Source organism: Aegilops tauschii, chromosome 7 (assembly GCF_002575655.3).
Source record: "Aegilops tauschii subsp. strangulata cultivar AL8/78 chromosome 7, Aet v6.0, whole genome shotgun sequence".
Lineage (NCBI taxonomy): Eukaryota > Viridiplantae > Streptophyta > Magnoliopsida > Poales > Poaceae > Aegilops > Aegilops tauschii.
This window is the reverse complement of record NC_053041.3, coordinates 518,686,822-518,703,085: the sequence shown is the minus strand read 5'-3', so window position 1 is coordinate 518,703,085 and position 16,264 is coordinate 518,686,822.

Sequence of the window (16,264 nt, the reverse complement as noted above, 5' to 3'; positions counted from 1 at the left end):
CTTGGCGTCGAGCAGCCTGTTCGGCCTTTAACTCGGCCGATGCCTTTTCGGTAGCCGCATTACTAAACCGGGCCTGCTCCTTGGCCCGGGCTAACTCCGCCCAAAGAATCTCAACTGCGGCGGCACCATCTGCAGTGATGAATACAATTTTCAAGCGTCACGCTTTTACTATAAGCACGTATATGTAATGACTGCCCCAGATACATACCTTGCGACTCGTCAAGACGCCTATTGATCAACGCAATGTCATCCACTGCCACATCCAGCTTTCGCTGCAGCTCGGTAACTTCTGTAGTCCGGGCAGTCGCCGGGGGGACACAGCCTGTGTTCCAATCAATTAGATTATTCTCTGAGCATATCTTTTGATCCTCTGATTGCCTCCCTTGGGTAGCAAATCCGAGTCTCAGGGGCTACTATCTATACACAGGTGCATTTTGCGAATACAATACAGTTGAAAATATTACATCACAAACCTCGAAGCCTCTTAGCAGGCTCATGAAGGCTTCATTCAACCCGCTCTTTGCAGACAGAATCTTCTCAACCACCGTACCCATCAAGGTACGTTGTTCCTCTGAGACGGATGCTTGTCGCAGCATAGCCGTTAACATGTCCGGCGTTTCCGGATCTTCGGAAGCCGCTGTAGGAGCACGGCCTTCCTTTGAAGGAATCCGTTTACTCGCCCCTATAATCATCTCCGGCTGTAAACCGGATAGTACGGGGCCTTCATTGTTGGCCCCCGAACCCTGGGCGGCAGAGGGACCGCCTTCAGGTAATGCCTTCTTTGTCCCCCGCACTACTTGTGGATCGGGAGAGACCCTCCGGGACGACACCTCGCAGTCGTCCGCCCTAGCGGGCGAGGAGGCCGGAGGAGGCGTATCGCTCTCCATCATCTCCGGGAGAAGATCTCCCGAGGAAGAGGATTGCTGAGGAAAACTGTGCGCCGAACTGCGAAGATACCCCGCTCCTTTCCCGTTACCAAAGGAGCGGGGTATGTTTAAAGCACCCTGGTTCACTTACAATTTGGGTGAAGACTTGTCCTCATGGTGGAACTGTGTGACGACGTCGCTTGCCAAACCCGAGCCGCCCGACGATGGCATCTTTCCTCTCTTGGGAGACTTCTCCTCCCAACCTTCGGAGGCGGCCCTTTTCTTGCTATGGGGAGAAGGGACGCTCGCTTCTCCTTCACCTTTGTCTTTGGGCAAAGAAACTTTGATTTCCCTGAGCACGGTGTCTACTTTACCTTCAGAATGAAGGTCACCTCTGGTCCTCCAGCTCTCTGCCTTGTCCTCCTTCATAGGCACCTTATACGGTGTCGGGGCCACCATCCTTGTTAGCATGGGGTCCGCTGAGTCTTCGGGAAGGGGGGCCGGACACCTAATTCGTTCTGCTTTCTTTATCCAGCCCTGAAAAAATATGGTTTGCTCAGTATCCTATTACGGGGATGCTCGACTAAGAGGTGTTCGGGAGTTGAGTACTTACCGAGGTGTCCGGCCATTGTTTTCGTTTCCCAAAAAATAATTTCCACATTCCTTCGTGCGTAGAGCCGAAGAAGTGCTGAGGAGTCCGTGGCCCTTCTGGATTAAACTCCCACATGCGGAGAGGTCGTCGCTGACACGGCAGGGTCCGGCGGACTAGCATTACCTGGATAACGTTGATAAGATCGATGTCCTTCTCAATGAGGCTCCGGATGCGACTCTGCAGAGTCTGCACTTCATCGACTGATCCCCAGTCCAACCCCTTATTAATCCATGATGCAAGCTGAATTGGAGGGCTGGATCGGAACGCAGGCGCAGCTGCCCACTTGGAACCACGGAGCTCGGTGATATAGAACCACTCCTGCTGCCATAAATCAGAAGATTCTGTGAAGGATCCTTTTAGCCAAAGAGCGTTAGTAAGCTTGCCCACTGTGGCACCACCGCACTCCGCATGCTTCCCCCCTATCACCAACGGCTTCACATTGAAGGTCTTGAGCCACAAGCCGAAGTGCGGAGGGATTCGGAGGAAGGCTTCGCACGTGACGATAAATGCCGAGATGAGAAGAACAGTGTTCGGGACCAGATCATGAAAATCTAGCCCATAATAGAACATGAGCCCACGGACAAAGGGATTAAGGGCGAACCCTAAACCTCGGATGAAGTGGGAAACGAACACAACCCTCTCGCGGGATCTGGGGGTAGGGATAACCTGCCCTTCAGCGGGGAGCCGATGGAGGATTTCTGCGGTCAGATATCTTGCCGCCCGAAGCTTCGCAATATCCTCCTCTGTGACAGAAGAAGCCACCCACCGGCCTTGAAGGCTGGATCCGGACATGACTGAGGCTTGTGGCAATTAAAACCGGGGTGTCGGTCTTCTCGCCGTCTCTACATGCCCAGGAGCTCCGCCGGACTCCTCCACGTCGTCCCTGCCCTCAACTTCAAGCCGAGGCGCTGCCAAGCTCGACATCGTCTTCAAGCTCTGCCCCGAGCTCGCCGCCTTCGATTCGGTCACCGACAACCCCCAGCCTCCCCGAGTCAACTGCGAGCACCGCTGTGAGCCATGTTGCGTTTTTCCTCACCGCATCGCATCGATCCGTGGCCGTAACTCCGCGCCCGATTCGTTAGGTAGCAGCGGCCGCCCAAATGGTGGCCGGAGATGCCCGTTTGGTCCTCGCCGTCGTCCTCTGTACTCGCAAGCCACAAGCCTGCCCGCACCCGCATGCGTCTCCGCACCCACGCCGCGTCCACCAGCACCTCGCCCGTGCTCCTGCTAGTTGCTGCTGCGCTGCGCTTGCTGCCGCTCCTAGCTGAGCTGCGTGCTGCTGCTGCTTGCTCTGCGTACTGCCGGCGCCGCTGTTCCTTGCTATCGGGCACTGCCGTTGTCTGTTGCTGTTGCGCTGCGGCTACGTGCTGCTGCTGCTTTGCCGTTCTGTAGCCACCGCCCGCCGCTGCTCGTCGCAGGCACCACCCTCCGTCCCTGCTCGCTGCAGAGCCCCGACGTGTGTCGCCCTGCGACGCTCCCCGCCCCTGCTGCTCCTTCCACGTGCGCCGCGCCATCGCCTCTCCCCCTCCTGCGGCCTGTCCGCCGCGCCACCCCGCGACCACGCCGGCGCGCGCGCTCGCGGCTGCTCCTCCCTTGCCGCGCGTCGATGCCACCTGGCCGTGCTCCCCTGCCCCCTCTGCTCCGCCCGCCACGGCCCCGTTCACCTCGCTGGCGCCCTTGCCCGGCCCGCGCGTCGCAGCCCCCCTGCTTCCCCGCGCCCCTTCCCGCTCACCACCCCGCGCCGGCACCGGCGCGCCGCGGCCGCCTGCCGGTGGCCTCGCCCCGCTTTCCCCCTGGTCGGGCGACACCGTGACCCAACACCCGTTAGCCCGCTAAGGCCCCTCGGGCTTATGACAAGGGGGCCCCACCCCAGAACGTTTTTATAAAAAAGAAAAGGAAAATAAAATAAAAATGAATTAATAAAATTAATAATTAATTAGTTAGTGAATTAATTCAGTTAATTAATCTTGTTTAATTAATCTAATTAACTAGTTAGTTAATTAAACAATGATTAGATTAGCTAAATCATAATTAACCTAAACAGAGTATGACAAGTGGGTCCCACACGTCAGTTTGACCCAGTCAACGCCCTGTTGACTGATGATGTCATGATGACATCAGCATACACTAGTCTGGATAATGTTGATTTAAAATAATTAAGTAAATTCTAAAAATGATTAAATCTTTTAAAATTAATATAAAATAAACCGTAGCTCGGATGAAAATACTTTATACATGAAAGTTGCTCAGAACGACGAGACGAATCTGGATACGCAGCCCGTTCGCCTGCCACACATCCCTATCATAGCAAACACGCAACTTTCCCCCTCCGTTTCATCTGTTCGAAAACGCGAAACACCGGGAATACTTTCCCGGATGTTCCCCCCTTCGCCGGTACCACCTCCTACTGCATTAGGGCACACCTAGCACCGCACATTGACATGTCTTCCATTGTCATGCTTATGTTTGCATTATATTTATTGTTTCTTCCCCCTCTTCTCTCGTTAGACACCGAGACCGACGCCGCTGCTACCCAGTACAACTACGGTGTTGACGACCCCTTCTTGCCAGAGCAACCAGGCAAGCCCCCCCTTGATCACCAGATATTGCCTATTCTTCTCTCTACTACTTGCATTAGAGTAGTGTAGCATGTTACTGCTTTCCGTTAATCCTATCCTGATGCATAGCCTGTCCTTGCTACTACTGTTTGTTACCTTTACCTGCAATCCTACATGCTTAGTATAGGATGCTAGTATTCCATCATTGGCCCTACATTCTTGTCCGTCTGCCATGCTATACTATCGGGCCGTGATCACTCGGGAGGTGATCACGGGTATATACTTATATACATAATATATGATACATGTGGTGACTAAAGTTGGGTCGGCTCGTAGAGTACCCGCGAGTGATTCACGGATTGGTTGCTGAAAGGACCTTTGTCCCGACGGCCCTCTGGGTGGATCTTTGTGGCGGAGCGACAGGATAGGTTGAGACCACCTAGGAGAGAGGTGGGCCTGGCCCTGGTCGGCATTCACGGTTACTTCATAATAACATGATTAACGAGATCTTGGTATTTGACCTGAGTTGGGTCGTTGACCTTATACGCACTAACCGCCACGTGGGATAAGATATGGGCAACCAGCGTCGTGGTATCAGCCGAGGCCTTCGTGACGTTGGCGACTAGCGGCGCGCGCTGGATTGGACTGGAACGCCTGCTCTTGTATTAGGGAGGCTAGGTCTGCTTTCGGCCGCCCACGCAACGTGCAGGTGTGCAATGGGTGATGGGCCCAGACCCCTGCACGCATAGGATTTAGACCGGCGTGCTGACCTCTCTGTTGTGCCTAGGTGGGGCTACGACGTGTTGATCTTTCGAGGCCGGGCATTACCCAGGAAAGTGTGTCCGGCCAAAGGGGATCGAGCGTGTCGGGTAATGTGGTGCACCCCTGCAGGGAAGTTTATCTATTCGAATAGCCGTGATCTTCGGTAACAGGACGACTTGGAGTTGTACCTTGACCTTATGACAACTAGAACCGGATACTTAATAAAACACACCCTTCCAAGTGCCAGATATAACCCGGTGATCGCTCTCACACAGGGCGACGAGGGGAGGATCGCCAGGTAGGATTATGCTATACGATGCTACTTGGTGAACTTACCATCTACTCTCTTCTACATGCTGCAAGATGGAGGCTGCCAGAAGCGTAGTCTTCGACAGGATTAGTTATCCCCCTCTTATTCTGGCATTCTGCAGTTCAGTCCACTGATATTGCCCCTTTACACAGATACCCATGCATATGTAGTGTAGATCCTTGCTTGCGAGTACTTTGGATGAGTACTCATAGTTGCTTTTCTCCCCCTTTCCTTTCTTCCTGGTTGTCGCAACCAGATGCTGGAGCCCAGGAGCCAGACGCCACCGTCGACGACGAGCCCTACTACACCGAGGGTGCATACTACTACGTGCAGGCCACCGCCGACAACTAGGAGTAGTTTAGGAGGATCCCAGGCAGGAGGCCTACGCCTCTTTCGGTCTGTATCCCAGTTTTTGCTAGCCTTCTTAAGGCAAACTTGTTTAACTTATGTCTGTACTCAGATATTGTTGCTTCCGCTGACTCGTCTATGATCGAGCACTTGTATTCGAGCCCTGAAGGCCCCTGGCTTGTATTATGATGCTTGTATGACCTATTTTATTTTTAGAGTTGTGTTGTGATATCTTCCCGTGAGTCCCTGATCTTGATCGTACACATTTGCGTGTATGATTAGTGTACGATTGAATCGGGGGCGTCACAAGTTGGTATCAGAGCCGACTGCCTGTAGGAATCCCCTTCCATACTCCTTGGCTGAAGTCGAGTCTAGTCGATGAAAACTGTTTTACTAACATGGTTGTGCGACCCATGGGCCCACGTCGCCATTGGGTGGTATTAGGATCTTCTATTCCTCGTATATACTCTGGGACTCTGATCTCTCTTCTATTCGGGTTTAATGAATTTACTAAAAATATAACTTTAGGTTCTCAAAAATACTTTCTCCCGAAGGGCCCCTTCAGTCCAGATGATCGCCGGCTGCACCAGAAGATTTCGAAGACACTCTCCGATATTCTCTCCAGACCTTGTGCCCGTTGCTTTTGCAATTCCCTACCACCGAAATATCCCTATGGATAAATGCTTACACCTGTCGTTCTTGCTTTTATTCCCAGTCGATCTTGTTATTACAAGATACCCCGAGAGTACTTTGCGCCACTGCCTTGTAGTTCCTTGTTGCAGAAATACCCCTACGGATAATTCCTCGCACTTATTGAGCATCTGCTCATTCCCAGTTGTTCATGTGTTTCGCAAAAGTCTTCGAAATACCATTCGGTCTTCCGAAAAATCCTGAGTAGCCTATTGCTCTTGAAATTCTTGCTTGCTTGCATTATGGTTATTCCCATAAGTCTCGTAATCTTATTGGCATCCCTTGTCATTACCATTTTGATTCCATTAATTCAATATGTTGCGAATGCTCGCGATCCTCAATCAGATCCAAGAATTCATCCTTCCAGCTCAGATGTCATTTTAAACATGAGCTAGATCTCGACCAATCAACTTGCCATCGATTGTACCCCTAAGCCTACTCAACTTATCCATCCTTAATCAAAGTGTTTGCTTTTGATCCCTTGATTTGAAGATCATAATTCCTTTGCATTAGAGCTTTGAATTAGTCAGTTGTTTCTATAATCTAATCTCCTTGCATTCCTTCTTCCCTGGTTGTGTGCCGATACTCACATCAGCTCCATTATGGACCGGTAGATCCTTTGTTGGATTTTATCCAACAACTTCCTTCATATTCAATAACCTTGTGAGCCTTCCCTCAGATACATAATGCCTTTGGTAAATTGTATCCTCTGCTTTCTCAACCATGCTCAACTTTCGAGCTGGTGGTATTTACCATTGAAGCTTGTGGTATATATTTCCATGATACCCTGATGGGTTGAACCTATGCCTTCCTTAATATGTGTGAACTCGAAAGTTTTCACGAGTCATACTCTTCTGGTATTTTGCCAGATAAAATTTCAACACTACAACTTCTTCGAAAGTGAGAAGTGAATGAAAGGTTATGCATTGGAGAAGTGGGAGTCGACCTTGAACTTTGTGTTCATGCCCATGGACACGATGTAGATCTTATCATTAAAGCTTCTCTTAAATTAATTATTCCTTTGGTATAAGTTCATCTTATATCTGGGATCTGGTCTTATGCAATCGTGGTTCCGACCATGTTCTCCTTTAAATACCATTTCTCGTGCAAGTTTAAGCACTTGTCTTCTGCAGAGCAATACCCCAATCCAACCTCTACTTTGATCTGTCATTGAGTATTACCCCCCTGGTATCTCAAGATTATCACGGAACAGCATAACTTCTTATGAGTTCTTCATCAAGTACAACATTCTCACTGATTCCAATTTTTTCACGGGCTCTGAGTTATTAAAACCCTCAAAGACACCGATAACTGAATCGAGTTTGCACCGCGATTAAACAACTCTTGGTAACCTTCATTACTTACGAATTTGAACTCGATCACGTAAGTCCTAGCCTGCTCGGCTATATCATTATCGTGCCGATTTTAACTGTGCTGCCTGGTCCTTAACCCTGGAGCACAACTTTCGATGATGAGCTAAGCTTACGCCGATCTTCCTCGTCATACCATTTTGTCTTGAACAGCAAGCTTGATTTCGTGATTGTGTCGTACCCATGGTTCCAATAAACTTGCACTTCATCATTCCTTTGACTTGATGTCATCGTCGATCGATTACATCTTCATGAAATCTCTCGACAAATGTGTCGTGATAGCCATCAGCATTCTGAGCTCTTCCAGGATATCAATTGAATTCATGATGAGAAATACCATCCTTGCCCTCGATGATTTGTGTTATCATCGACCATTTTATTGCCTTCCGCTCAACACAATCTTGTTCATGTTTTGTGTTATACCTTGAGTTCCTTGCTATCAAGCATTTGTTCTTCTTTACCTTGGAGTATTACCATCTTGTATGTCAGGAATGTCGTGAGAATTTTACCACCTCTCAAGAAATTCTTGATACAAGTGATACATCTCGCCGTCTACATTCAGTTCTTGGTCCCCGTGTTGTTTTTAACCAAAGTACCCACAAATGGACTGTGATGTGTAAAATTCAAAACTTCCAGCAACCTTATTGCTTTTAAGTTAATGAACGATAGTTTCATTCTAAGTCTTTTGGTTATCAAATCACCATTCTAACATTGATCGTGCTACTTAGTCCATACTTATAGGTGCACTTTCGATCAATGTTTAATTGTGGATGTTTTTCCTCGAGCATACATCATTATATCATTTGATCTGACATATGTTATCTCCTTGTTCACATAATTGTGGAAATCCATCTTTTTGGAAACCTCGATGAATTGTCGCTGATTCCATCAGCCACCTCCTCATCCTCTCGTTGGTTTACTGATGAACTCTTGTTTTGGAACTTGCTTCCCTAGTTCATTTCCTGAGAGCCTTGCAATGCCATCTCATCAAATTAAGTTGCGCCTTTTTCTTCTCAGGCATCCTAAGTCTGAGGTATCCTGACCAATCGAATCTGAACCTCGGTCAGATATGATGGTTGGAATATATTTCCAAGAGTTATAACATTGGTCTTTTATATGACCCGGTAAGATGATGTCCTGCCTAGCACACCTGGCTGTAGGACCTATTATTATAAGTTTCCTTTTTAGCAAGGTTACTCATTCTTCCATGAGGGAATTGTAAGACTTATTCTATAAGTTGATCCTGATGGATCCTTTGTGTATACAAGGTCTGACCTTTGCTTGAAGACCATGTCAGTGCTATCTCCAAGCATGTCTATGGTACTCCAATTTTCAATAAGAACATTTGAAGCACCATGCTAAATGTTTCTTGTTGAAATTACCCAAACACCGTTGTATGGGTAATGTCATGAAAATTCTCTCCTCTTATCTAAAGGGTTTTCTACTTTATATCCTGTCTTGGATATCATCCTCTGCTTGACTTTGGGAAGGATATACCCCTGATATATGTGTTTAAACACATTTTCCTTTCCGTTGTTTTATTCAAACTTTCTTATAATCTACTTAACTGAGCAGTGGTAATTCCCTGCTTAGGTAAGCACCTCGTGGTACAACTCTGCCAGTAAGACCCTATTACTATAATTGATGACATTTCGGTAGCCACCGATGGATGAGAACTTTGCCTAATGGTCCGTCTAGTTCAACGAGCAGGAAAATGGTTCTCTTCGTCCCTCGCCCTTGGTATCGACATTGTTGCCAACATAACTGATAGGCTACCCTCTGACATGTCTTGCTATCATGACCGTGCAAGATATCAATGCTTTTCCTACTTTTAACCACATGGTGGGCCCATAACCCACAGTTCCACAGGATCGAAACCTGACTCTCCTGTACACCCCCGGTTTCCAAAGTTATTCCTCGCGCTTGACTTCTTATGTAACTCACGGGCCACCTGCCAAGTGATCTATTCGGGTATCAGACGCAATACTTATTCTCGTTGCTCTGAACCCCTTTCACCTTCTGATTAGGCATCGAACGCTTGCCTATCCGTTTGAAACTTCTCATGGTACCTTCTTACTTTGCTCTCGATATCTTCTTAAGTTTCAATTCGAGAGATACTTATGCTTATTCCCCTGAGTTAACCGTCCGATGCTCAATTTTGTTAGAATCCGTCCTTATAGAGTTTTTCCCCTCTTATCCTTTCATAAGTACGGTGAAGATCCCGAAGGAAGAACGACAACTTCATCATGATGCATTGATGCATAGAAATGGAGAGATCAACGCTATGGATCGACCTCTTCGAGAAGAGCAACCAAGACCGAGAACACTCGCTAGAATTTTGTAACCAGAACCTTCCCCCTTTACTCCGCCTCCTAAATCTCGGGACGAGATTTCTTGTAGTGGAGGAGAATTGTGACGCCCAGATAATAATGCTACAGTAATCCTCTACTAATTATGCCATGTCACCTCGGGTACTGTTGTTAGTCTCGCGTCCGTTCAAAACCGATTCGGAAATTCAACTTTAAAATAAAGTTAAACTAGAAAAGTTTTCAAACATTCAAAAAAAGTACAAACAGTGACAAATAAATCGTAAGTGATTATGGTGGAGAAACCAACATTTTTAAAGTTTCCTAGATGTCCTAAAATAATTAAAACATCGGTTGAAACAATTATTTAAATGCTTTTAAATAATAAACTAATACAAACTATTTTTAATTGAGGTGCCAGACTATTTGTGGCAGAGGGATGTTTAGTGATACTAATATAGAAACTAATTTTATGTTTTGTAAAACAAAACAAAATTAAGGTTAAGACAAAACAGAAAGAAAATAAACATAAGAAAATAAAAACAAAAATAAAGAAAACCCCCACCCCCTGGCCCAACTGGACCACCGGCCCAGGCGCACCCCTCCTCTCCTCCCCTGTTCACGACCCACCCCCTGGCCATGGCCGATGCCCGCCACGGCACCGGTCGTCGCCGTGGCGGCCATCCGCCGGCACCCCCACTCCTATAAGGCCTCGCCCCGGGCCAAACCCTAGCTCTCTCCCCTCACTCCCTCCCACTGGATCTGGGCGCCCCTCTGCGTTCCACTCGTCGCCCCCGAGGCCACCTCGTCGCCATTGCCGCGGTCAACCGCCTCTTCTCGCCGTCTCTACACGCCCAGGAGCTCTGCCGGACTGCTCCACGTCGTCCCCGCCCTCAACTTCAAGCCGAGGCGCCGCCAAGCTCACCGCCCCGCGCCGGCGCCGGTGCGCCGCGGCCGCCCGCCTGTGGCCTCGCCCCGCTTTCCCCCTGGTCCGGCTCGCCCCCCCCCCCCCCGGTCGGGCGACACCGTGACCCAACACCCGTTAGCCCGCTAAGGCCCCTCGGGCCTATGACAAGGGGGCCCCACCCCAGAACGTTTTTATAAAAAAGAAAAGAAAATAAATAATTAATTAGTGAATTAATTAAGTTAATTAATCCTGTTTAATTAATCTAATTAACTAGTTAGTTAATTAAACAGTGATTAGATTAGCTAAATCCTAATTAACCTAAACAGAGTATGACAGGTGGGTCCCACACGTCAGTTTGACCCAGTCAACGCCCTATTGACTGCTGACATCATGATGACAGCAGCATACACTATTCTGGATAATGTTGATTTAAAATAATTAAGTAAATTCTAAAAATGATTAAATCTTTTAAAATTAATATAAAATAAACCGTAGCTCAGATGAAAATACTTTATACATGAAAGTTGCTCAGAACGACGAGACGAATCCGGATATGCAGCCCGTTCGCCCACCAACATCCCTAGCATAGCAAACACGCAACTTTACCCCTCCGGTTCATCTGTGCGAAAACGCGAAACACCGGGAATACTTTCCCGGATGTTTCCCCCCTTCGTCGGTACCACCTCCTACCGCATTAGGGCACACCTAGCACCGCGCATTGACATGTCTTCCATCGTCATGCTTATGTTTGCATTATATTTATTGTTTCTTCCCCCTCTTCTCTCGTTAGACACCGAGACCGACGCCGCTGCTACCTAGTACAACTACGGTGTTGACGACCCCTTCTTGCCAGAGCAACCAGGCAAGCCCCCCCTTGATCACCAGATATTGCCTATTCTTCTCTCTACTGCTTGCATTAGAGTAGTGTAGCATGTTACTGCTTTCCGTTAATCCTATCCTGATGCATAGCCTGTCCTTGCTACTACTGTTGTTACCTTTACCTGCAATCCTACATGCTTAGTATAGGATGCTAGTATTCCATCATTGGCCCTACATTCTTGTCCGTCTGCCATGCTATACTATCGGGCCGTGATCACTCGGGAGGTGATCACGAGTATATACTTATATACATAATATATGATACATGTGGTGACTAAAGACGGGTCGGCTCGTAGAGTACCCGCGAGTGATTCACGGATTGGGGGCTGAAAGGACCATTGTCCCAACGTCCCTCTGGGTGGATCTTTGTGGCGGAGCGACAGGGTAGGTTGAGACCACCTAGGAGAGAGGTGGGCCTGGCCCTGGTCGGCGTTCGCGGTTACTTCATAATAACACGATTAACGAGATCTTGGTATTTGATCTGAGTTGGGTCGTTGACCTTATACGCACTAACCGCCACGTGGGATAAGATATGGGCAATCGGCGTCGTGGTATCAGCCGAAGCCTTCGTGACGTCAGCGACTAAGCGGCGCGTGCCGGATTGGACTAGAATGCCTGCTCTTGTATTAGGGAGGCTAGGTCTGCTTCCGGACGCCCACGCAACGTGCAGGTGTGCAATGGGCGATGGGCCCAGACCCCTGCACGCATAGGATTTAGACCGGTGTGCTGACCTCTCTGTTCTCCTATGTGGGGCTGCGACATGTTGATCTTTCGAGGCCGGGCATGACCCAGGAAAGTGTGTCCGGCCAAAGGGGATCGAGCGTGTCGGGTAATGTGGTGCACCCCTGCAGGGAAGTTTATCTATTCAAATAGACGTGATCTTCGGTAACAGGACGACTTGGAGTTGTACCTTGACCTTATGACAACTAGAACCGGATACTTAATAAAACACACCCTTCCAAGTGCCAGATATAACCCGGTGATCGCTCTCACACAGGGCGACGAGGGGAGGACCGCCGGGTAGGATTATGCTATACGATGCTACTTGGTGAACTTACCATCTACTCTCTTCTACATGCTGCAAGATGGAGGCTGCCAGAAGCGTAGTCTTCGATAGGATTAGTTATCCCCCTCTTATTCTGGCATTCTGCAGTTCAGTCCATCGATATTGCCCCTTTACACAGATACCCATGCATATGTAGTGTAGATCCTTGCTTGCGAGTACTTTGGATGAGTACTCACAGTTGCTTTTCTCCCCCTTTCCTTTCTTCCTGGTTGTCGCAACCAGATGCTGGAGCCCAGGAGCCAGACGCCACCGTCGACGATGACCCCTACTACACCGAGGGTGCCTACTACTATGTGCAGGCCGCCGCCGACGACCAGGAGTAGTTTAGGAGGATCTCAGGCAGGAGGCCTGCGCCTCTTTCGATCTGTATCCCAGTTTGTGCTAGCCTTCTTAAGGCAAACTTATTTTATTTTTAGAGTTGTGTTGTGATATCTTCCCGTGAGTCCCTGATCTTGATCGTACACGTTTGCGTGTATGATTAGTGTACGATTGAATCGGGGACATCACAATGAAGGCCATCGATGTGGCAGTGAAGGGTCCACCCAAGGGCAAGGATCATCACGCACCAGAGCATTATTTCGAAGATGTCTTAGAGGCTGCCCGCTTGATAGAGGGCCAATGTTCGAAAGACATAATATTCGAGTGAAGTGTATGGAAATTGTAAAAGACCATTTTATAATCAGTCTATTTTCTATTTTAGCTTTGCCTAAAGGCTTTTGTTCCTCCTGTGCAGCCGTTTTTATATAATCTGAAAGTTTTCCAGTCGTCGGCTTCAGCCCCCTCGTATGAAATACGGGGGTATTCGGAAAAACATTTGATCACTCTTAACCCAACGTCTTGGTCCATAAAGGAGGTGTCAATGCGGTGAACGAGGCAATCAGACTATAGGGCGTTAACACTTTCACTTAGCCATAGGAGTTTTATGGAGGGACTACGATATAGCCCCTGGTATGCATACGGCTTATTTCAGTATGGTGCGTTACATATATGACCTGAAGAGAAAAGGTCCTTCGTATAATACGGAGGGAATCGCAAAAGATTCCGATAAGTCATCGAGTGGTTGACCAGCTCTCGCCGCATCATGACAGTCAGTTTTTGGCTTTCTCTACTGAGGTGCTTGACCAGATGAACCGGAAGCACAATCGTAGAAGTTCTCCCTTTACTACCCTAGCCGATAGAGCGGAACGTAAGGTAGCAAGCACAGGAGCCGGGCAACCCAACTATTGACCCAAGACATGATTCAGAGCTGATGCATATAAGGCCAAACTCGCGACGCCGAAGTACGCTATAAAGCTGTTCGGACTTGTCGGCAACTCATGTGTTCCTATACCGAGCCCCTGGCAAGTTATGCCGAGGTGTATGTGTGAAACAACCATAGGAGCCAAATTCAGTATTTTTGAAAAAAGCAATGCTGAATGCAGATTATGTTTACTGGGACCTGAGTGATATGCCAATATTTATTTTATAGATAACAAAGCCGCAACCCTGGCTATTTGACATGCCCGGGGTCAAAGGCGGAGGAAAAAGGCGCATTACAGGCTCGAAATAAAGAGTGTGGTCTACAAAAAGTTATTTTGGACCTCCAGTCGCACGTCTGCGCCGCCTGTCCTCGGTGAGGGGACTCCTTGACGGAAATAGTCCCTAAGTGGGTGTTCGAACCTGAACTCCGATGTGTGATGATTAGCCTTTGTGTCACCTGCGGTAAAGGATAATGAAAGAGAAAGAGAGTGATTAGAAAAGAAGCAAAGGTTATGGGAGTGTTTGCAGGCTTGTCCGTATGGTGCTTCCACCGATGCCTAGGGTATCTTAAGTGCATAGTTACACTACAAAAAAATACACTTCCATGATGATACATGTTTGTCACAGTAGGTCGCGTTTTCTGTCATGCATGTACATCCATGACAAATTTATGACAGAATCAAGATAGTCATACCTGTGATGTCGTAGAAGTGTTCCATGACATTGCCAAAATTATCATCACGGAAGTGTCCACTTCCATGACGATAAATCGCGCGTCACAGAAGTGCTTTCGTCAAGGGTGACCGACACATGGCATCCACCGTAACGGATTTTGGATCCGATAACCTGTTAACAGCCATGACCAATGCCGATTTTCCACGTGTAAAATTCTCATTGGCTGACGGATCCACGCGGCAGCTCCGCGTTGGCACAGGTGTCACTCATCCAACGGTCGAGATGGGCCTATGATATGTTGACACATGGACCGGCCCAAAAGTGGCCCACAAAGTTTAAATGGGCCGGCCCAACCGAAGGCCCATAAGATTTAGCGGACCATAATGGGCCGGCCCAGCTAAAGGCCCACACGATTTTGCAGACCATAATGGGCCGGCCCAGCTAAAGGCCCACAAGATTTTGCGGACCACAATGGGCCGGCCCAGCTAAAGGCCCACAAGATTTTGCAGACCATAATGGGCCGGCCCAGCTAAAGGCCCAACATTCTCTGTCAAATCGGCCCGTCAACGGCGTGTCCTAAACTTGTCATCAACGCGGCCCATGGTCACTTCTGGCCCGTTAATAGTCCGCTAAGTAATTGGGCCGAATTACGTTCCGGTGTATTTCCGGCCTGTTAAAGGTCCGGCTTCATTTGGGCCCATTTACAGGCCATCAAAACTTTTGGCCCATAAACAACCGTGAAGGATTTGGGCCATATTCGGCCATGTCTGACATTCGGCCTGTTAGAGGCCCACTATAGCTTTGGGCCACTTTCGGCCTGTTGTCATTTTCGGCCTGTTAACGCCAGACGTAAACCATGGGCCATATGTGGCCCAACGTCATATCGGGCCCATTAACGGCCCATATAAAAATGACGATAATTTAGCCTGACCGAAGTTCCTGCCTGTTAAAGGCCCATGTATTAGGTCAGCGCATTTACGGCCCGTCCGAATTTCGGCCTGTCAAAGATCCGCATCGTAAATGGGCCACCATTTCGGCCTGCTAAGTCCAGTGGGTTATTTGGCACAATCAGGGCCCAATCTCACTTTCGGTCTATTAAAGGTGCATGTTTTTTATGGGCTCGAGATATTTACACCTGTAAATGGCCTATTTTTACTGAGGGCCCACATTATGTTTAGGCCTGTTAAAGGCCCACTATGGGCACAGGCCTACCAGAAAAATATGAAAGCTTATGCTGATTTAGGCCCAGATATTTTTAGTGGGCTACATGCCAATTTTGGCCCGTAATCGTTTTTAGCCCAATTGGAATGGGCCCGACGAATGTTGGCATGTTGGGCTCCTACGAAGCTTTCGGCTGAATACATTACTAAGATAAACCTACACTATACAAAAATAGCATCGTAATTACTGCAGCCTGAGGCAGCATCATAAATGTTGTATCACAACAAAATAAATTCCAACCATACAACAAAAGGCCTGTTGGCATAAAGTTTACAGTCCTTCCAGATAAAAGCACCATCAGATGTATAGAAGCACAAATCATTTGACCTGAGTGCTAATGTTTCAGGCTGTAGAATCTGATGGAGCAGCACGATCTCCACCTTTTTTCCGCCATTGCTCTTGAACAACGAAGCAA